Raw genomic sequence first — 23,726 nt, forward strand, 5'->3', positions numbered from 1 at the left:
ATAAAGGAAGATATAGACTCTGATACCATAGTAATGGGTACTTCAGCACCCCACTTTCATCAATGGACAGATCAACTGGACAGAAAATCAACAAAGAAATAATTGAGCTAATTTAAACTATGAACCAAATGGACCTAACTGGTATCTACAGGACATTTCATCCCACAGTTGCAGAATACACATACTTTTCATCAGTGCATGAAAATTTTCTATAGGATAGACTATATGCTAGGCCCTATAGCAAGTCTTAGCAAATTCAAAAAAATTGGAATCGCACCATGTGTCTTTTATAATCACAATGAAACGAAGCTGGAAATTAACAACTCAAGAATCTCTAGAACATATGCAAACACATGGATACTGAACAACATGCTCTTGAATGAAGAGTGAATCAAAGGCTGGTGCCGCGGCTCAATAGTCTAATCCTCCGCCTGCGGTGCCAGCACACTGGGTTCTAGTCCCAGTCGGGGCGCTGGATTCTGTCCTGGTTGCCCCTCTTCCAGTCCTCTCTGCTCTGGCCCAGGAGTGCAGTGGAGAATGGCCCAAGTCCTTGGGCCCTGCACCTGTATGGGAGACCAGGAGGAAGCATCTGGCTCCTGGCTTTGGATCAGTGAGGTGTGCCCGCTGCAGTGCGCTGGCTGCAGCAGCCATTGGAGGGTGAACCAATGGTAAAGGAAGACCCTTCTCTCTGTCTCTCTCTCTCTCTCTCACTGTCTACTCTGCCTGTCAAAAAATAAAAATAAAAAAAGAGTGAATCATAGAAGAAATCAAGAGAAATTTAAAAATTTCTGGAAATGAATGAAGACAATAGTACAACATATCAAAGCTTATGGGATATAGCAAAAACAGTGTTAAGAAAGATGTTTATAGCAATTTGTACCTACAAGAAGAAATTGGAAAGGCACCAAATAAATGAGCTATCAGTGCATCTCAAGGACCTAGAACAACAACAGCAAACCAAACCCAAAATTAGCAGGAGGAAAGAAATAATTAAAACCATAGAAGAAGTAAAGTTGAAACAAAAAATACAAAAGATCAGTGAAATTAAGAGCTTGTTTTTTGGAAAAATAAACAAAATTGATAGACCAGTGGCCCAACTAACAAAAAAAGATGGGAAAGACCCAAATCAGTAGAATCAGAAATGCAAGAGGAAATGTAACAGATACCACAGAAATAAAAATATTCATCAGGAATTAATACAAAGAACTGTATGCCGACAAATAGGAAAATCTAGAAGAAATGGATAGATTCTTGGACACATCCTATCAAAATTGAGTCATGAAGACTTAGAAAACCTAAACAGACCAATAACCAAGATGGAGATTGAATAAGTAATAAAGACCCTCCCAACAGAAAAAGCCCAGGACCAGATGGCTTCACTGCTGAATTCTACTGGACATTTAAGGAACAACTAATTCCAATTCTTCTCAAGCTATTCAAAACAATTGAAGAAAAAGGAATCCTCCCAAACTCCTTCTCTGATGGTAGCATAACCTTAATTCCTAAACCAGAAAAATATACAAGGAAAGAGAACTATAGACCAGTATCCCTGATGAACATAGATGCAAAAGTCTTCAACAAAATACTAGCTAAAGATATCCAACAACACATCAAAAAGATCATTCACCCAGACCAAATGGGATTTATCCCTGGTATGCAGGGATGGTCCAACATTTGCATCAATAAATGTGATACATCACATTAACAAACTGAAGAACAGAAACATATGATTATTTCAATAGATGCAAATAAAGCATTTGATAAAATATAACACCCTTTCATGATGGAAACTTATGCAAATTTGGTATAGAAGGAATGTTCCTCAACACAATGAAGGTAGTTTACGACAAACCCACAGCCTGCATTCACTAAGAAGCATATCCACTAAGATCCAGAACAAGAACAGGATTTCCAGTCTCATTATTTCTATTCAATATAGTCCTGGAAGTTTTAGCCTGAGCCATTAGACAATAAAAAGAAATCAAAATGATACAGATTGGAAAGGAGGAAGTCAAACTATCCACATTTGCAGATGATATGATCAAAAGGCTCCACTAAGAGTATTGGAACTCATAAAAGAGTTTGGTAAAGTGGCAGGATATAAAGTTAACACACAAAAATCAGTTGCCTTTGTATACACAGACAATGCCATGTCTGAAAGAACTTGTAAGATCAATGTCATTCATAATAGCTACCAAAAAAAAATTAAGTACCTTGGAATAAATTTAACCAAGAATATGAAAGATATCCACAATGAAAATTGCAAAACATTAAAAAAAGAAATAGAAGAAAACACAAAACAATGGGAAAATCTTCCATGTTTTTGGATTGGAAGAATTAATACCATCAAAATGTCCATACTACAGAAAGCAGTTTACACATTCAGTGCATTCTGGATCAAAATTCCAAGGACATTCTCAAATCTAGAAAAAACAATGCTAAAATCATATGGAAATGCAAGAAACCCCAAATAGCTAAAGCAGTCTTATACAACAGAAACAAAACTGGAGGCATCACAATATAAGATTTCATGACATACTACAGGGCTGTTGTAATCAAAACAGACTGGTATTGGTAAACAAAAATAGATGTAGGCATGTAGAAATATGGAACAGAATAGAAACTCCAGAAATCAATCCATGTAACTACAATCAACTTATCTTTGAAAAGGAGCTAAAATCAGTCCCTGAAGCTAGGACAGTCTCTTCAACAAATGGTACTGGGAAAACTGGATCTCTACATGCAGAAATAGGAAACAAGACCCCTATCTTACACCTTATACAAAAAGCAACTCAAAATTGATCAAGGATCTAAATGGAAGACCTGATGCCATCAAATTACTAGAGGAGTTCATTGGGGAAACTCTGTAGCATTGGCAGAAGCACAGGCTAATGAAGCCAAAGTTGACAAATGGGGTTACATCAAGTTGAGAATCTTCTGCACTGCAAAAGAAACGTTCAATAAAGTGAAGAGGCAATCGACAGAATGGGAGAAAATATTTGCAAATAATGAAACTGATAAAGGATTCATATCCAGAATCTATAAAAATCTCAAGAAACTGAACAATAGCAACAAAACAGACAATCTAGTTAATAATAGGCAAAGGACTAGAACAGGTATTTACAAAGGAGGAAATTCAAATGGCCAACAGATGCATGAAAAAAATGCTCAGGATCACTAACCGTCAGGGAAATACAAATCAAAACCACAGTGAGGTTTCACCTCACCTAGTTAGAATGGCTGTCATACAGAAATAAAGAATAAATGCTGGTGAAGGTGTGGGGGAAAAGGTACTTAATCCATGATTGGTCAGAATGTAAACTGGTACAGCCATTTTGGAAGACAGTATGGAGATACCTCAGAAAACTGAAAATAGATCTGCATGTGATCCAGGCATCCCATTCTTGGGAATTTACTCAAACAAAATGAAATTAGCATATGAAAGAGTTATCTGTACTCCCATGTTTATCTCAGCTCAGTTCACAATAGCTAAGATATGGAATTAACCCAGATGACCATCAACTGATAACTGGATGAAAAGATTATGAGAGATATATATATATACATACTAATCAGTGATTTAAAAAATTCTATCTTTTGTAACAAAAATGGGTGCAACTGGAAACCATTATAGTTAGTAAAATAAGCCAGTCCCAAAAAAGACAGACCCCTTCTGCTTTCCTTGATCTGTGGTAAATAATAGAGTACCTAAAATGTAATGTATTGGAGTGAAATTGACATTTTGAGATTTGATGATTCTTTGCAGTCCTTGTCTTTATTGTTGAGGAACAGTGTTTTTTCTTAGTATTATTTGTTGAACTGTTTACTTAGCGTAGGATTAATCTTATGAGTATAAAGTAAACTAAAATTAAGAGTGGGAATAGGAGAGGAGGTGAGAGCATGGGTGGGAGGGAGGGTAGGATGGGAAGTATCACTATATTCCTAAATCTATATATATGAAATACATGAAATTTGTATGCCTTAAATAAAATTTTAAAAAAGAAAAACTAGCTCTTCATTTCACTAATATTTTACATGTTTTTAAAATTTCATTTTTAAATTTATTCTCTAATTTTTATCATTTATTTCCTCTTCCTAATTTGGGGTTTAATTTGTTCTTGCTTATCTAAGTCCTTGAGATGCATTGCTAGATTGTTTATTTGATCCCTTCACAATTTTTTTTAAAAGATTTATTTATTTAAAAAGCAGAGTTACAGAAAGAGATGGAGACACACACACACACTATACATACTCAGAGAGAGAGAGAGAGAGAGAGAGAGAGAGAAAGAGAGAAAGAAAGAGAAAGAGAGAGAGAGAGAGAGAGAGAGAGAGAGAGAGAGAATCTTCCATCTTCCATCAGTTGATTCACTCCCCAAGTGGCTGGACCAAGCTGAAGCCAGGAGCCAGGAACTCCATCTGGGTCTCCCATGTGGGTTTTAGGGGCACAGGCACTTGGGCCATCTTCTGCTGCTTTCCCAAGTGCATTAACAGGGAGCTGGATTGGAAGTGGAACAACTGGTACTTGAATTGACATTTGTACGGGATGCCAGAATTGCAGGTGGTGGCTTAACCCATTATGCCACAACACCAGCCCTTTCACTTCCATTAATTGCTGTAAACTCTTAGCACTGTTTTTGCTGTATACCATAAGGTTTTTTTTTTTTAAGATTTATTTGTTTGTTTGAAAGTCAGAGTTACACAGAGAGAGATAGAAAGGCATAGAGACAAAGAGAGGTCTTCCATCTGCTGGTTCACTCCCCAGATGGCCGCAACAGCTAGAGCTGCACTGATCCAAAGCCAAGAGCCAGGAACTTCCTCCTGATCTCCCACGTGGGTGCAAGGGCCCAAGGACTTGGGCCATCTTGTACTGCTTTCCCAGGCTATAGCAGAGAGCTGGATTGGAAGTGGAGCAGCCGGGATGAGAACCAGTGCCCATATGGGATGCCGGCACTGCAGGCAGCAGCCTCACCCGCTACGCCACAGCGCTGGCCCCTGAATACCATAAATTTTGATATGTTGTGTTGTCTTCTTAATTTGTTTCAAGGGAATTTTTTTGTTTCCCTTTGATTTCTTCTGTGATCTACTGTTTATTCAAGAGCATGTTGTTCAGTCTCTATGTTTCTGTGGTCAGAAAAGATGTATGGTATGATTACAGTTCTTTTGAATTTGTTGAGACTTGCTTTTTGGCCTAGCATATGGTTTATTCTAGGGAATGTCCCATGCATTGATGAAAAGAATGTGTATTCTGCTTCTGTGATATGAAATATTCTGTAGATTTCAATTATGTTCATTTGGTCCACAGAGTAGATTAGCTCAGTTGTTTCTTTGTTGATTCTTTTTTGTTTAGTTAATCCATCCATTGATGAAAGTTGGATGTTGAAGTCCCCCATTATTATTGCATTGGAGCCTATTTCTCCCTTTATATCCATTAACATCTATTTTAAATAACCAGGTACCCTGGCATTGGGTGGATATACATTTACTACAGTCACATCTTCCTGTTGAATTTATCCCTTAATCATTACATAATGTCCTTCTTTGTCTCTTTTAGCAGTTTTTGTTAAAGCTAACTTTATCTGATATAAGTATGGATACTCCCGTTTTTGCTTTCCATTAGCCTGGAATGTCTTTCACTTTCAGTCTGTATATATCTTGGTTGATGAAGTGTGTTTCATTAAACAGCACTTTTAAACTGCTTTTTTTTTTAAATCCATTCAGCCCATCTGTATTTTTTAATTGGAAAATTTAGGCCATTTACATTCAAGGTTGTTATTCATAACTAACAACTTGGCCCTGCCAGTTTTCCATAAATATTCCTATTGTTTGTTTTGGATATCCTTTGTACTTTACTAGATTTTCTGCTTTCACATTCTTTCATAATGATTACTATCTCTGTTTCTGTGTGTAGTACATCCTTAAGCATTATTTGTAAAGCTGGCTGGGTGGTGACAAATTCTTTCAATTTTTGTTTGTCTTTTAAGGTTCCTATTTCACCTTCATTTATAAATGAGAACCTTCCTGGTTACAGCATACTGGTTTGACAGTTTTTTTTTTTTTTCCTCTGTAAGAACTTGGACTATATCTCTCCATTCTCTCCTAGCTTGCAGGGTTTCTAATGAGAAATCTGCTGTCAACCGATTTGGAGATCTTTTAAAGGTAATCTGATGTTTTTCTCTTGCACATTTTAGGACATTGTCTTCATGTTTAACTTTTGAAAATTTGAATATAATGTGTCAGAGTGAGTATCTCTGATCATGTTTGTTTGAGGTTATGTGTGCTTCATGTACTTGGATGTCCACATCTTTCCCAAAATTAAGGAAATTTTCGGCTAATATTTCACAGAACAAGTTTTCTAAGTCATTCTGCTTTTCCCCTCCTTCAGGAATGTGCCTAAGAGAGCTATATTTGGTCATTTGATGTTATCCCGTAGATCCTGAGTACTCTTTTTGGTTTTTCTAAATTTTTCTTCTTCTTTTTTGGACTGACTGAGATATTTCAAAGATTTCTCTTCTAGCTCAGATATTTGTTCTTCTGCCTCACTGAGTCTGATACTAAGGCTTTCCACTTTATTTTTATTTGACATATTGAATTCATTTCTAATATTTCAGTTTGATTTTTCTTTAATATCTCTATCTCCCTGCAGAAATTTTTTATCCATGTCATGTATAGAATCCCTTAATTCTTGTAAGTGCTTCTCTGTGATTTTGAGTAATCTTGCAATCATTCTTTCAAATTCCTTTTCAGGCAATTTGTCAATATTTAAATCTTCATAGTCTACTATTGAAGTTTGTGTTCCTTTTGGGGAGATCTGCTGTATTCCTTGTTCATGTTTCTTGTATTTCTACATTTGTGTTTATGCATCTGGAGAAAAACCTGTTTTATTACCTCTGAAGGCTATGTTCTTGGGACTGGCACTTATGGCTTAGTGGAAGCGTGAGGTTTACAGTGGATGTTCAGAGGTGTGTTCTGGGTGGGACCTGGGAACTTTAGCCAGCACTTGTGGGTGGGGTAAGAGTCCAGAGTAACACCCAAATTGGGCGTGGTGGAACACCTCTGTCCTCAGTAGGGGGAGGAGATTGTTGTACTGACTGGTGTGTTCACAGCCTCAGCCCTTCTCCGAGCCAAAGTGAACAGCTTACAGCGCCTGTGCACTCCACCCATTCAAGTGCATGAACCTCACAAAGTATCTGTGCACTTTTTGGTGTGAGTACTGAATCCTACACAAGGTCCCTCCCCAGCACTCAGGGAATTCTGAAATTCTGGAGCTGGACTGGGTGATTGCCTAAAGACCCAGCCACACCCCATGCCCTTCAGTTTCCTTGCCTATGTAGAAGCACAGTCACAGGATTCCCACAGTCCTAGGGTGCAGGGGATCCACTTTCTGAATGTCAGTCTATGGGGTCATCCACCTTCCTGACAGAGACTGATGGTGCTCTACCTAAAAAAAAAAAAAAAAAAAAAAAAAAAAAAAAAAAAAAAAAAAAAAAAAAACTAGTGGCAGGAGGGGAGTGAAGCAATGTTCCCTCACTTCCCATAGCCAAATGGGCACCCTGTCTCCTACCAACTCTTCAGGCCAGACTCAAAGTCAGTGGGGACCATGAAGTTCTCCCTCAGTCAAAATCCACCAATGGTGCATGGACTGTTGCAGCCTCCAGTCACCTTGCTGTGAGGAGATGGTGTTTTCTCTGCCATCCACCGGCCACCTTGGTGGAAGGAGGGGAGGGAAACAGGGCAGGCTCCATTCCCAGAGCTAGGTGGGTGACCTATCCTCTGCCAGCTCTCCAAGCTGGACTCAAAGTCAGTGGGGACCATGGGGTTCCCCTCAGACAAGATCACCAGTGGTGCGTGGGCTGATGCACTCTCCTTTAACTCACTCTGGTAAGATGGTGTCTCCCCTCTGACTGCCGGCCATGGGAGTTGCTGGTAGTATTCTGCCAGCTGCTGTAGGTTTGTGCAGTGTCTTTGCTGTTCCACAAAGTCACTCTTCTCCTCTGTACACTATCCACTGACAAATTGCCCTCAGAAAGCAGTCCTTTCCCTGTGCTTCTAGTATGTTTCCATGGTCAAAATCAGCATGTCTTTTCCCTATTCAGCCATCTTGGATCCTTGAGTTGTATACTTTAAGTGGATGAATTGTGTGGTATATGAATTAAATCTCAATAGGGATATAATTTCAAAAATGCTAAATAAATAAGGTTTGCCTTTAAAGATATTCATGCTGAATATTTTAGGGGTGAAGCATAATAGTGTCTACAACTTCTTTTGAAATGCATTAAATCTTTTAATGAATGTATAAAGGAGTGTGTGGATGTGATAAATATAGCAAAACGTTACTTATACAATCTAGATGGTGAGTGTATAGGTATTAGAATACTTTTAACTTCTATCTACTTTACTATTTTTATAATAAAATATTGGAGAAAATTGAATTAGAAATTTCAGCATAAACTGATAATCCACTCCCTCCTACAAATAAGTATTTTCTAGTTCCACCTACTATAAAGACCTAAAAGCAATGATAATCTAATTGTAAAGAACACTCTATAATCTTAGATTGTGGTCTCAAAATGCCAGTGTTTGCTAAAAGTAACCAAGTTCCCTAGAGAAATGGCTGATTCTAGCCCTTGAAAAGAAATATACAAAATGATCCTGGAGGGGCTGGCATTGTGGTGCCATAAAGCCATCACCTGTGACTCTGGCATACCATATGGTTGCCAGTTCAAGTCCCAGCTGCTCTGCTTCCAGGTCCCTGATAATGTGCTTGGGAAAGCAGCAGAAGATGGTCCACATGGGAGACCTGGAAGAAGCTCCTGGCTCCTGGCTTCGGTGTGGCCCAGCCCCCGTTATTGCAGCCATTTGGGGAGTGAATGAGACTGTTACAATCTGAATTCACTGGTTAATTTTAATATCTCAAAGAGTGGGAAAACTACTTTTTTGTGGTTTTTAGATTCTGTGTTATGTCCTTCTGATGTGAGTTAATGTAAAGTCCATAGCCACACCTATAGATTGTGGGGGAAGGAATTAAGAATAAGTTAAAGTAGTAAAAACCAGAAAGTGAGACTTCCTGCAGGACATCTGATCAGAATTTTTTTGAGTTGAGGACAGGAAAAGAAGGTGGGACAGATTGCTTTAAATTAGATATAACAACTGAATTCAAAATTTGAATCTTATTTGGATACTGATCCAAACAAACCAATGTAAAAATACATTTTTGTGGCAGTTGGGGAAATTTCAGTATGATCTGGATATTAAATGTTGTCAATGACTTATGAATTCGTTTGATGTGATAATGGCATATGGGTTTGCAAGAAAATGATGAAATTTTTAGACTTAAAGTGATATGAATCTGGAATTTCCTTTAAAACAGTTGAGTAACACACACAGAGAGACACACACACATAAGTGAAGAAGAAGAAGAAGAAGAAGAAGGGGAATGGGAAGAGTAAGGAAGAGGAGGAGTAGGAGGAGACAATGGAGAGGAAGGGGAGGGAAACAGGAACAGATCTAGCAAGGGGTCAACCTTGATCATTACTGAATTATTGAATCGAGCTTTTGGATGTGTTTGGAGGTTCATATGTTATTTCCCCTCTCTTGTGTATGTTTGAAAACTTTTTATAACTGAAAAATCATTGTTAAAGCTGAATTCAAACTGGTAAAAAGATTGAAATGCTATATTTTAATAAATACTGCCCAAAAGACCCTTATAAAGGTTATAACAATTCTGTAATCCAACTGATAGTATATGTACAAGCATACCCATGTCACCATATTAATTTTCTTTCATTTTTTTGTTTTTTTTTAAATAAGATTTTATTTATTTACTTGAGAGGTAGAGTTACAGACAGAGAGAGGGAGACACAGAGAGAGAAGTCTTCCATCCTGGCTGGCGCTGTGGCTCAATAGGCTAATCCCCCACCTTGCAGCGCTGGCACACAGGGTTCTAGTCCTGGTCAGGGCGCCGGATTCTGTCCCGGTTGCTCCTCTTACAGGCCAGCTCTCTGCTGTGGCCAGGGAGTGCAGTGGAGGATGGCCCAAGTGCTTGGGCCCTGCACCCCGTGGGAGACCAGGAGAAGCACCTGGCTCCTGGCTTCAGATCAGCGCAGTGCACCAGCCGTAGCGCGCCGGCCGCGGCGGCCATTGGAGGGTGAACCAATGGCAAAGGAAGACCTTTCTCTCTGTCTCTCTCTCTCTCTCTCTCACTGTCCACTCTGCCTGTCAAAAAAGTCTTCCATCCTAAGGTTCACTCCCTAAATGGCTGACACGGCCAGAGCTGGGCTGTTCCAAAGCCAGGAGCGAGGAGCTTCTTCCAGGTCTCCCACGTGGGTGCAAGGGCCCAAGCACCTGGGCCATCTTCTACTGCTTTTCCAGCCATAGTAGAGAGCTGGATCAGAAGAGGAGCAGCCGGGACACAAACCAGTACCCATACAGTATGCCGGGACACAAACCAGTACCCATATGGTATGCCAGCACCTCAGGTAGAGGCTTAGTCTACTAAGGCCATAGTGCTGGCCCCTCTTTTGGTTTTAGTAATGGTGTATTTTTTAATGTCTTACTCTGTGTATTTTTCTATTAGGCTTCCTATTTTTTTAAAATGTCAATTTCCAGGATGTGCATCATAAAGATGTTCTTGAATGCACCTAAATATGACTGGGAATTTTTTAAAAAAGATTCATTTAATTATTTGAAAGAGTTAGACACACACACAAACAAAGAGAGTGCTTCCATCTAGTGGTTCACTCCCCAGATGGCCACAGTGGCCAACACTGGACCAGGCTAAAAGCACGAGCCAGGAGCTCCATTCTTTCATGTGGATTACAGGGGCCCAAATGCTTGGGCCATCTTCTCATGCTTTCCCAAACATTAGCAGGGAGCTGGATTGGAAGCAGAGCAGCGAGGACACGAACCGGCATCCATATGGCATAACAGCGTTGTAGGCAGTGGCTTATCCGCTATGACGCAACACTGCCCCCTAGGCTTTCTATTTCTGAGTGTCTTTGGGGCTTCTAATTTATTTTTTCTTTATTCAAGTTTTTTTTATTCCATGTATTTTTCCCCTTATTGGTTTAAAGGTTATGCATCCCACTTTTAATCTAGTAATAACTTTTGAAATAAAATTATGAATGTGTGAACTTTCCATTTTCTATCAATATTAAAAACAAAACACTGGCCAGTGCCGCAGCTGACTAGGCTAATCCTCTGCCTGCAGCGCCGGCACCCCGGGTTCTAGTCCCAGTCGGGGCATCGGATTCTGTCCCGGTTGCTCCTCTTCCAGGTCAGCTCTCTGCTGTGGCCCAGGAAGGCAGTGGAGAATGGCCCAAGTGCTTGGGCCCTGCACCTGCATGGGAGACCAGGAGAAGCACCTGGCTCCTGGCTTTGGATCCGGCCTCAGTGCGCCAGCCTTAGCAGCCACTTGGGGGGTGAACCAACGGAAAAGGAAGATCTCTCTCTCTCTCTCTCTCTCTCTAACTCTGCCTGTCCAAAAAAAAAAAAACAAAACAAAACAAAACAAAAAAAAAAACCACTATATTTTGGGGAAAATGATGTGACTTTGGAGTCTGGAAACAAACAGACATGGTTGAAATCCTAGCTTTGACCTGTGCAGCTTTGCCAGGGTGGTGTAATATTTTATGTCTTGGATACTGTAGACTTGTTTATTCAACATTGTACAAATATTTGCTTTGTGCCTATTGTGAACCAGGACATGGCCTAAGGTTTTGAGTTATAGTGATGAGCAGAGGAGCTGGGACTTTCACTAGGCACTATGATAAGGAGACACGGGCATCTTAACTGCCTCACCAAGTGCCTGCCCCTATTTACTATATTGTAATTCTTTCCTCCATACTTCCCCAGGTACCAGTTTTGTTTTACAGTTCATGTAGCCTTTAGATTCAACTTTTTTTAAAAGATTTATTTGTTATTTGGAAGGCAGAGTTACAGAGGCAGAGGAAGAAAGACAGAGAGGTCTTCCATCTGCTGTTCACTCCCCAAATAGCCGCAATGGCTGGAGGTGGGCCAATCCAAAGCTAGGAGACTGGAGCTTCTTCCAGGTCTCCCATGTGGGTGGCAGGGGACCAAGGATTTGGGCCATATTCTACTGCTTTCCCAGACCATAGCAGAGAGCTGGATCAGAAGCAGAGCAACTGGGACTCGAACTGGCACCTGTAAGGGATGCCAACATTGCAGGCGGCGGCTTTACCACTATGCCACAGCACTGGCCCCAATTCAACTTACTTTTTTAAAAAAAATATTTATTTGTTTGAAAGGCAGAGTGATAGAGAGAGGGAAGGACAGAGAGATCTTACATCTTCTAGTTCACCTCAAATGGCCACAAGATCCAGGGCTGGGTCAGACTGAAACCAAGAGCCTCCAAAACTCCATCTGGGTCTCCCACATGGGTGGCAAAGGACCAAATACTTGTATCATCTTTTATGGGAGATCTGGATTGAGTTCTCAGTTTCAGCCTGGTCCAGAGCTGTTGTGGGCATTTGGAGAGTGAGCAAGTAGGTAGGAACCCTGTCTTTCAAATAAATTAATATTTTATAAAAGATCCAAATGGGACCCAGCACTTGTGATGGCTTGTGACACCAGTTTCTCATATGAGCACTTGTTAGAGTCTCAATTGCTCCCCTTGCAACCGAGCTCCCTGATAATGTGCCTAGGAGGGCAGCGGAAGATGGACCAAGTACTTGGGCCCCTGCCCTCAACGTGGGGAACTGAAATGAAGCTCCTGACCGAGTCCCTGCTGTTTGAAGATCTCTCTCTCTCTCTCTCTATATATATATATATATATATATATATCTGTCTCTATCTCTATCTCTATCTCTATTTCTGCTGTTTAAATACATACATAAATCCTTTTAAAAAATCCAGGTGCTAGAAACAGGGTAAAATACATGATGGCATAGCCTATATAATGGAATACCATGCAGCTATAAAAATGACTGAAAACCTCTCTCTTTATTGATGTGAGAGAATCTCTACAATACAGTGAATGAAGAAGGTAAAGTGAAGAACAGAGAAAAGTGCCTATTATGTTACCTTTTTATGAGAGGATGGATTTTCTTACCTTCACATGTTAAATACTGAAAATATCCCCAATAAATTACAAAGCAGTTAAGTATAGGGGTGGGGAAGGGAGTTGGGGTAAAAGTATATTCTGAGTATACTTTTTAAATTACTTTTAAAAATGTATTCTCTATCAAAAATAAACAATTAGCTTCTTAAATGAAAATTTGAATGTACTAAAAAAAAGGAAAGTACAAAAAAAAGACCATATCATAATGCTTTTAATCTTTGTGGACTTGGCATTACAGCATTCATACATTAAACCTGTAAACTTTAAGAACTATATTTAATTTTTAGTTTTAAAGTTTTTAATATTTCAAGGAAAAGTCCTACTGGGATTCTTCCCATTTCATGAGGATGACTTAAAGGGTAATACCCACACTGCCTTCCCAGTGTGAACATGAGTGAGGGGAAACTAACACGGAGAACACCACTGGGGCTGAAACAGCGTTGCCTTTGCTCCTGTAATGAAGCATCTAGACAATGAGTCCAAGATCACTTCCGAGACAAATGAGGTATCCCAAACCCCTTCTGTTCTTACTAAGCAAATTTCAAAATATCAGACTTCATAAAAACATTTCAAGAAGATAGTTCCCTTAAGTTTTGAGTTCATGCAAAAATTTAAACAGAAAGCTTGACAGAAATATTGCTAGAAATGGCCAACTATTTTTAGTGGTGCAAGATGAAGGATTTTTGACATTTGATGAAGCTAAAATCCGTTCTATAAAATATGTTACTAAAACCAGTTTCTAGAGTTGAAGTCTGGTGTGTTAATGATATCCTACTGTGCCTCTTCTGTACACTCCATCAGACTCTTGGACATGCAGAAACAACCAGAAGCCTTTCTTAAAAATAACATAGCACCATGGATTACCAACAATAATGAACAGAAAGAGGATAAATGTTCCCCGTTTTCTTCTTTAGCCAAAACGAACTATGTGATAGTCAAGATAGAGACAGATGTAAACTCAGAATTTTAGGGCTGGCCTTGTGGCACAGCAGGTTAAGCTGCCACGTGGGACACGTGCATCTCATATCGGAGTTGCTGGGATTGAGTCCCAGCTCTGCTTCCAATCAAGCTTCCTATTAATGAATACCCTGGGAGGCAACAGATGATGGCTCGGTAGTTGGATGCCTGCCACCCATTAGAGAGACATGGATGGGGTTCCTGGCTCTGACTTCAGCCTGGCCTGGCCCGGCCCCAGATGTTACCAGCATTTGGAGAGTAGACCAGTGTATGGAAGGTCTCCCCGTGACTGTTGTTTTGCCTTTCAAACAAAGAAATATTTTTCTCTCCCCTCCCCAGAAACATTTTATTTAAGGTTTAAAAACTTGATGCATTTCATAAATACAACTTTAGGAACATAGTGATTCTTCCCACCGGCCCTCCCACCCTTCTTCCTCTTCCCTCTCCTATTCTCGTTCTTATTTTTTACTAAGATCTATTTTTTTAACTTTATACACATATGATTAATTCTATACCAAGTAAAGAGTTCAACAAATAGTATGAAAAGAAAAAGCTTGTTCCTCAAGAGAAGAGACAAGAGCTGTTCAAAGTGATTGCATCTCAAAGCGTCAATTTCACTTCCATAGATTACCTTTTAGGTGCCCTATTAGTTACCACAGATCAGGGAGAATGTATAGTATTTGTTCTCTTGGGACCGGCTTATTTCACTAAGTATAATGTTTTCCAGTTGTATCCATTTTGTTGGAAATGACCATTTCTTTCTTTCTTTTTTTTTTTTTTTTTTTTTTTTTTTTTTGACAGGCAGAGTGGACAGTGAGAGAGACAGAGAGAAAGGTCTTCCTTTTTGCCGTTGGTTCACCCTCCAATGGCCGCCGCGGCCGGTGCAATGCGGCCGGCGCACCGCGCTGATCCGATGGCAGGAGCCAGGAGCCAGGTGCTTTTTTCCTGGTCTCCCATGGGGTGCAGGGCCCAAGCACCTGGGCCATCCTCCACTGCACTCCCTGGCCACAGCAGAGGGCTGGCCTGGAAGAGGGGCAACCGGGACAGAATCCGGCGCCCCGACCGGGACTAGAACCCGGTGTGCCGGCGCCGCTAGGCGGAGGATTAGCCTAGTGAGCCGCGGCGCCGGCTGACAATTTCATTTTTTTTGACCACTGTATAGTATTCCATGGTGTACATATCCCATAATTTCTTTATCCAGGCTTCAGTTGACAAACATTTGGGTTGATTCCATATCTTAGCTATTGTGAATTGAGTTGTAGAAAAATAAACATTTTTTAGAAAGGATTTCAATCATATTCTTTTGTTATGTCCTATTTCTAAAATCAAGGTTTTTTGTTGTTGTTGTTGTTGTTGTTAAAAAGCTTGTATGTTTGCTTATATTCATTTTAAAGGCAGAGCAGGGGAGAGAGAGAGGGCAGGTGGAGAGAGGGAAGGAGAGAGATATTCCACCCACTGGTTCACTCTCCAAATGCCCATGCCAGGGACCATACTCCATCCAGGTCTGCCACATGGATGGCAGGGACCCATTTACTTGAACCATCATTTGCAGCTTCTCAGGATGCTCATTAGCAGGAGGCTGGATTGGAAACAGGTGAAGGACTTGATTGCAGGCCCTCTGATAGGGGATGTGGGCATCCGAAGTGGTGCCACAACACCTGCACTCAGAGTCAAGGTTTAAAGACAAGTATTTTTAAGTGATTGTGTGAAGCAGCAAGTGCATGGATAAATATAAATAAAATCACACAGCAAGTCAATTATCTTAAATTTGATTTTGAAAATGTTCAGAGAACATTTTCTTTCAACAGTGCACAAAGCTTTAGTTTATAAAATAGCCACAACAAAATGTGCTGTCACCACCAGATTAATCCTTAAGTAATTGAAAAGAGAATGTTGGGGCCGGCACTGTGGCTCACTTGGTTAATCCTCCGCCTGCGGCACCAGCATCCCATATGGGCTCTGGGTTCTAGTCCTGGTTTCTCCTCTTCCAGTCCAGCTCTCTGCTGTGGCCCGGGAGTGCAGTGGAGGATGGCCCAGGTGCTTGGGTCCCTGCACCTACAGGGACCAGCTGTAGTGGCCATTTAGGGAGTGAACCAACGGAAGGAAGACCTTTCTCTCTGTCTCTCTCTCTCTCTCACTGTCTATAACTCTACCTGTCAAATAAATAAAAAAAAATTTAAAAAAAGAATGTCTTTACTTTGGTGAGGGGCTACTTAGGAGAAAGACACAATAACATATGGCAACAGCAGCATCAGCAGGGGCTGGAAGGCAGAGAAACCCAAAAATATTTGCTCTTTTGCTGGTCTCAGTTGAAAATGAGTGTTTGCTATCATAAATACTCAGTATAGGGAACACATGAACACACAATGCTGATAAATTACTTCTTTGCTATAATGTCAAATTGTTAAAATCTGACCATTAAAACTGTAATAAAAATATGGCTGGCGCCAGGGCTCAATAGGCTAATCCTCCACCTAGCAGCGCCGGCACACCGGGTTCTAGTCCCGGTCGGGGTGCTGGATTCTGTCCCGGTTGCCCCTTTTCCAGGTCAGCTCTCTGCTGTGGCCAGGGAGTGCAGTGGAGGATGGCCCAAGTCCTTAGGCCCTGCACCCACACGGGAGACCAGGAGAAGCGCCTGGCTCCTCGCTTCAGATCAGCGCCGGCTGCAGCGGCCATTGGAGGGTGAACCAACGGCAAAAGGAAGACCTTTCTCTCTCTCTCTCTCTCTCTCTCTCTCTCACTGTCCACTCTGCCTGTCAAAAAAAAAAACTGTAATAAAAATTCAAACCAGTTAATATTTTAATATTTGGGGCCAGCCTTATTGCATAATGGGTTCAGCCAGACATGAGCATCCCATATTGAGTGTGTGTTTGAGAAATGGCTGCTTAGCTTCTGATCCATCTCTTTGCTAATGTGCCGGGGAAGGCAGCGGATGATGCCCCAAGTTCTTGAGCCCCTGCTATTATTGTGGGAAACCCAGAAGGAGCTCCTGGTTCCTGGCTTTGGCCTCACCCAGAACTGGCTGTTGCAGCCATTTGGGGAATGAAGTGGATGGATCTCAATCTCTCTGCTTTCTCTCTGCCACTCTGCCTTTTGAATAAATAAATCTTAAGAAATTTTATGAAATTTCACTTTAATTCTTTTTATCCTAAAAGTTCTATGATGATGATATTTGTTTTTGGCCCCGAGTTTAGGCCAATATTGATTTTAGCACTTTGGTTACTAGATACTTGGTTTATTTGGTGCCTTGTTTTTCTGAGAATTTCTAACCACAGGTCAGTTAACATGTGGAACTGGAATTCAAATTTGCACTTCCAAAGGGTTGGGAAACTCCAAGCTTAGGAAGTAAATTAAAGTGGTAACAGATTGCGAGTGTCCCTGGTTACCCACAGACACAAATGGAGATTGTCTCTGGAAGAAAAAGTCTTCAGTCATGTTTCTCAGAATATAAATGACTGTGTATGACATGTTTAAAGAAACAAAAGATGAAATGGAAAAGATTACCAGACTTGGAAATGAGTCAAGCTTCCTAGATTTGAAAGTATATAATCAGGGTGGGTGTTTGGCCTACTGATAAGATGCCACTTGGGACACCCATATTCTGTATCAGGGTATCTAAGTTCAAATCTCAGCTTTGCTTCCAATGTGCATTTCTTGCTAGTGTGCAACCTGGGAGGCAGTAGGTAATGGTTCAAGTACATGGGTTCTTGCCACCATGTGGGAGACCTGGATTGAGTTCCCAGCAGCTATCCCAGCTTTGACCTGGCCTACTCCTAGCTGTTGAGGGCATTTAGGGAAGTAAACTAGTGGATGGGAGATCTCTGTCTCTGTCTCTCTCTTCTACAAATAAAATAAATATATACATAAATAAATAAGTGTTTGAGGGTACTAAAAAAGTAAAGTTCTCAAATTTATTAAAAAAAGAAAGTAGGGGCCTGCATTATGGCATAGTGGGTAAAACTGTGACACTGGCATCCCATGTAGGCATCAGTTCAAGACTCAGATGCTCCGCTTCTGATCCAGCTGTCTGTTAATGTGCCTGGGAATGCAGCAGAGGATGGCTCTTGCACTCACACAGCTACTGACTTCAGACTTGACCAGCTCTGGCTGTTGCAGCCATTTGGGGAGTGAAGCAGCAGATAGAAGATCTCTCTCTCTCTCTCTCTCTCTCTCTAATTCTGCCTTTCAAATAAAGAAATAAATCTTTTTTTGAAGTATATAGTCAATAAAATGAAAATCAAATGATATTAAGAAGTAGATTAACAGCTAAGGAGACAATGGATGAGCTAGAACATCTGAAGACATTACCTAGAGTGAAATATAGAGATTTGAAAATTTGCAAAATATATGAATGGTTATGAGACATGGAGGAAGGAATAAGAAGTAGTATAAGCCTAATCTGAGTTCCAAACAGTTAACAGAGAGAAACTTTATTTATTTTTAGAATTTTTAGTTGTTTAATTTATTTGAAAGATAGACACAAAGAGGCCATCTACTGGTTCACTTCAACAGTCAGGACTGGGCCAGGGTGAAGTCAGGAGCCCAGAACTCCATTTGAGTCTCCCATTGGATATCAGGGACCTGAGAACTTGGGTCATCATATACTGCTTCCAAGGCACATTAGCAGGAAGCTAGATCAGAAGCAGAGTAGCCGGGACTCAAACTGGCACTCTGATATGGAATGCTAACATCCTAAGTGGTGGCTTAACTTGTTGTGCCACAATGTATACCCCTGTTTTCCTTTTTCAAAAGTTTTTTTCTTTAAAGGTTTTATTTATTTGAGATAGAGAGTTACAGACAGTGAGAGGGAGAGACAGAGATAAAGGTCTTCCGTCTGCTGGTTCACTCCCCAAATGGCCGCAACTGCTGGAGCTGCACCAATCCGAAGCCAGGAGTCAGGAGCTTCTTCCAGGTCTCCCATATGGGTGCAGGGGCCCAAGGACTTGGGCCGTCTTCTACTGCTCTTCCAGGCCACAGCAGAGAGGTGGATTGAAAGAGGGGTAGCGGGACTAGAACCAGTGCCCATATGGGATGCCAGCACCACAGGCAGAGGCTTAACCTACTGAGCCACAGCACTGGCCCCATCAAGAGTTTTAATTTAATTATTTGTTTTGATTGTTTGAAAGTCTGAGAGATAGAGAAACAGAGATTGAAGACAGAGGGAGAGTTTCCATCTGCTGGTTCACTTTCCAAATGCCCACAACAGCTGGAGCTGGGTCAGGCTGAAGCCAGGAGTCTGGAATCCTACATGGATTCCAGGTCTCCCACATGGGTGGCAGGAACCCAAGTGCTGGAGCAATCACCTGCTGCCTCCTAGGGTATGCATTAGTTGGAAGCTGGAATCAGAAGTGGGGCTAGGGCTGAAACTCAGGCACTCTTATATGTGATGCAGGCATCCTAAGTGACATCTTAATGGCTGTGCCAAACACCTGCCCCTGTTTTTCTTTTTATGTAACCATAAAGATGGGTTTGAAGTAGCATCTCATTTTAACTTTGGCTTGCATTTTGCTAATTGTTAGTGGTATTGAGCATCTTTTTATGTGTCTGTTGACCATTTATGTATCTTTGGGAAGTGAATTTTCAGTGTACCTTCTGAGTAAGTTAATTTTTAAGTATTTTATCCTTTTTGATGATATTGTAAGTGGAATTGTTTTTGTAATTTCATTTTAAGATTATTCATTGTTAGTATATATAATGCAGTTAGTTTTTTGTGTATTGGCTCTGTGTCCTGCTGAATTCATATATTCTAACAAGTTTTTTTTTATGTGTGTCTGTGTATCTTTACACTTTTCTGTATGTATATAAAGTTAAGAGTGTCATGGCATAACAGACTAACCCATTGCTTGCGATGCTGGCATCCCATATCAGAGTACACATTTGGTTCAAGTCCTTGACTGCTCAACTTCTGATTGAGCTTCCTTGTTAATGCTTCTGGGAAGGCAGCAGAAGATGGCCCAAGTACTTGGGACCCTGCCATCCACGTGGGAGACCAGGATAAAGTTTTTGGCTCCTGGTTTCAGATTTGCCCAGCCCTAGCCATTGCAGCTGTTTGGGGAGTGAATCAATTGATGGACAATCTCTCTCTCTCTCTCTCTCTCTCTCTCTCTGCCTTTCAAGTGAATAAATAAATAAAATCTTTTTTAAAAATGATCAGGTTGTCTGTGAACAAATATGTCTTTATTCTTTATTTCTTCCTTTCCAATTTGGATGATTTTTATTTCATTTTCCTTGACTAGACCTTCCAGTACTATGTTGAATAGAAGTGGTGAAAATCAGAATCCTTGTCTTGTTACTGTACTTAAAGAAAGAAAGAGCTTTTAGTCTTTTGTCATTGAGTGTGTTGTTCATTGTGGGGTTTTTGCTTATGGTTTTTATTACATTGTGGCAATTGTCTTTTCATCATGAAAGTCTTTTCATGTCTTTTCATTCATGAAAGTGCTGGATTTTGTCAAACGCTTTTTCTGTATCAACTGAAATGACCATGTGAGGGATTTCCCTCATTGTATTAATGGTAGTATTACACTGACCCATCTTCTTGTATTTTGGTATGTTTCATATATCAGAAAACCTTGCACTCATGAGATAAATCCTACATTAAAAGGTCTAATCCTTTTTAATGTGCTGAATTCAGTGTGCCAGTGTTTTGTTGAGGATATCTGCATCTGTATTTATTAGTGTTATTGGCCTGTAGTTTTTCTCTTTTTGTGATGCCTTTATGTAGCATCGGTATCAGGGTAATGGTAAGGGAAATTTGAATAACATAGCTACAAGTCTGATATAAAAAATACATGACTGTATGTATGTATAAAACATTTATAGTATGTACCTATAAATGATATGTATTTGTATATACACATAGAATTTTATATCCACAAATAAAGAATACCTAATTTTTCAGTTACCCAAAGAACATTTATAAAAGTTCATTATGTACAGAAAGATCTCTATAATCCTCCCAGTTCTCCTAACACAATGTAACATAACTAAGAAAAAAATCAATAAAATGATTGTCAACCACTTTTCTGAATAATTCAGGTCAAAGAAAAAAAAGTCTACTCAGAAAATAAGAAGAGTGAGAACACTGTATACCAACAAGACTGTTCTCAGAGGAACATTTGTATGACTAAATGTTTTTATTAGAAAGAAAAAAAAAAGACCAAAAACAAATGAATCAAGTGTTTACCTTGTAGAAGTCCAGATTCTTTGTTTGCAAAAACAGAATTCAACTCACACAAACTAAAAGAGATGAGATAAATTTTTGGCTCAGCTCCCAGAACCAAAAGAAAAAGCTGAGAAATCAGGCCTGGAAAGAGCAGGAGTCAGGCTGGCTGTGGGGAACCAGGTTCCACAAAGGATGAGTCAGTCACGGAGGAATCGGCTACCAGATGGGTGAGCTACAGCTTTCCCCAGCTTTATCATTTTGCTTAGCATTCATTTGCCAGGGAGAAAGCATCCAGTCCGCCGAGGTCAGGCTTCGTGTCTATTTTTTAAAACAGAAATGTTTGGTGCCCTTAGTTGACCGTCTCACACATTATCCAATGCGGAAATGTTAGTTCCCCAAGGAAAATTGGAGAAGGAGCAATGTTTTAATGTTGCAAAACGTTAAAACGTTGTCTTTAGAAGCTCAGGTGTTGGCTACATCTTTATTTATAGCACCAAAAACTTACCAGTGCTCATCAATATTAACTGAATGGTTAAATAATATGTAGCACATTTAAGATAGTCTGTATTGTGGCTATTGGTTATAGTGTGAATTAACATTTAAAGCTGGAAAAGCTTATTATCAAAAAATAGGATAAACCTATATAGTCTATGAATTTAATTGAGTTGAAAAGTTTTATTTTTTTATTTCTGGGGCCAGAACTGTGGTGTAACAGGTAAAGCTGCTGCCCGCAACACTGGCATCCCATATAGGCGCTGGTTAGAGTCCTGGTTTCTCCACTTCTAATCCAGCTTGCTGCTAATGGCCTAGGAAAAGCAGTGGAAGATGCCCAACTGCTTGGTCCCCTGTCACCCACATGGGAGACCTGAAGGAAGCTCCTGGTTCCTGGCTTCAGCCTGGCCCAGTGCTGGCCATTGAGGCCATTTGGGGAGTGAACCAGTGGATGGAACATCTTTCTGTCTCACCCTTTCTCTCTGTAATTCTGACTTTGAAAATAAATTTTCAATTTAAAAAATATTTATTTATTTATTTGAAAGGCAGAGTTGGGGAGGGGGAGAGAGAGAGAGAGAGAGACAGGAAGAGCTTCCACCCACTGGTTCATTCCCCAAACTACAGCTGGGCTGTTCTGAAGCCAGGAGCCAGGAGCTTCATCCTGGTCTCCCAGGTGGGTGCAGGGGCCCAAGCACATGGACCATCTTCTGTTTTCCCAGGCTGTTAGCAAGGAGCTGGGTCAGAAGTGGTACAGCTGGGACTCATATGGGACGCTGGTGCTCATATGGGCTGCCAGTGTTGCAGGCAGTGGCTTTACCCGCTACACCACAACACTGGCCCCTAAATAAATATTTTAAAGGTTTTGTTTCCTTTTTTCTTAAAGATTTTATTTATTTATTTATTTATTGAGAGGCAGAGTTATGGACAGTGAGAGGGAGAGACAGAGAGAAAGGTCTTCCTTCTGTTTTTTCACTCCCCCCACCCCCAAATGGCTGCAACTGTCGGAGCTGTGCTGATCCGAAGCCAGAAGCCAGGAACTCTTCCAGGTCTCCCACATGGGTGCAGGGGCCCAAGGACTTGGGCCATCTTCTACTGCTTTCCCAGGCCATAGCAGAGAGCTGGACTGGAAGAGGAGCAGCTGGGACTAGAATCGGCGCCCATATGGGACGCAGGCAGAGGATTAACCTACTGCGCGACGGTGTCGACCCCTAAAGGTTTTGTTTCTGCATGTAACTAACACCTGAAAGCAATGCACTGAACATGTGAATAGTAGAATAGTAGCTCGTTTCCTCCTCCCTGCCTCTCCCCCATTTTGTATTGCGCTGGGTTGAATGATGACCCCCTAAAATATATATCCATGTCCTTACCCTTGAGCTCCTGAATATGACCTTATTTGGGAAGTGTCTTTGTAGATCTGTAGCTGTGATTAAATTAATCTTTTCCAGATGAGAGCATCTTAGATGATCTGGACGGGCCCTACATTTCTTGATCCGTTATGAGTCAGAAGAGGAGAAGGCACGGGCAGAGAAGGCCGGGCCGTGTGAAGGTAGAGGTCCAGAGTGGAGCACCGCGGGCTCGAGCGGCAGCAGAAGCTGGGAGAGACAGGAAGCGAACCTGCTCTGGAGCCAGTGCAGGGAGGGCTGCCTGCTGACACCTTGACTTTAGACCAGAGCTTCCAGAGAGCGCATTTGTGGTAAAGTCACCCCGTTTGTCACAGCATCCCCGGGAAATACTCCAAAAAGTGCACACAAACAGCAGTCTATCTACCTAAGTTATATAATATGTATCGCCCCCCGTAAAGATATTTTAAAGTTTATATAGATATTAGCAAATTTAATATCAGACGAAATCCAATTTAAGCAAATAATTCAATGGTTTTCTGTTGTGGTGGGCAGTTCCGGGGAGAAGGACCCTCTCCGGCGCGGCTCTGTTCGCTGCTGGGAACGCTTGGGGTCGTGTTGGGGTCCGGTTTTGGCTTCCTTCGGCTAGGGTTGGCCTGGCCAAGGCGGCGTTGTCCGGGTTCGGGCCGTTTCTTTCGCT

At 41.0% G+C, this 23,726-nt stretch overlaps 1 protein-coding gene across 2 annotated transcripts in view; it reads left to right on the forward strand.

The window, feature by feature from the left end:
- EXOC6B (exocyst complex component 6B) overlaps window positions 1–23,726 on the forward strand; it is a 738,880-nt gene that overhangs the window by 11,427 nt on the left and 703,727 nt on the right. The window contains exon 1 of one of the 2 annotated variants that reach the window (XM_070068946.1): window positions 23,250–23,379. The exons of the other annotated variant lie outside the window; for it this stretch is intronic. The gene's annotated coding sequence lies outside the window, so the exon portion shown is untranslated. Of the gene's footprint in view, window positions 1–23,249; window positions 23,380–23,726 lie in introns of those variants that run through there. 2 annotated transcript variants of the gene reach the window in all.

Source organism: Oryctolagus cuniculus, chromosome 2 (assembly GCF_964237555.1).
Source record: "Oryctolagus cuniculus chromosome 2, mOryCun1.1, whole genome shotgun sequence".
Taxonomy (NCBI): Eukaryota; Metazoa; Chordata; class Mammalia; order Lagomorpha; family Leporidae; genus Oryctolagus; species Oryctolagus cuniculus.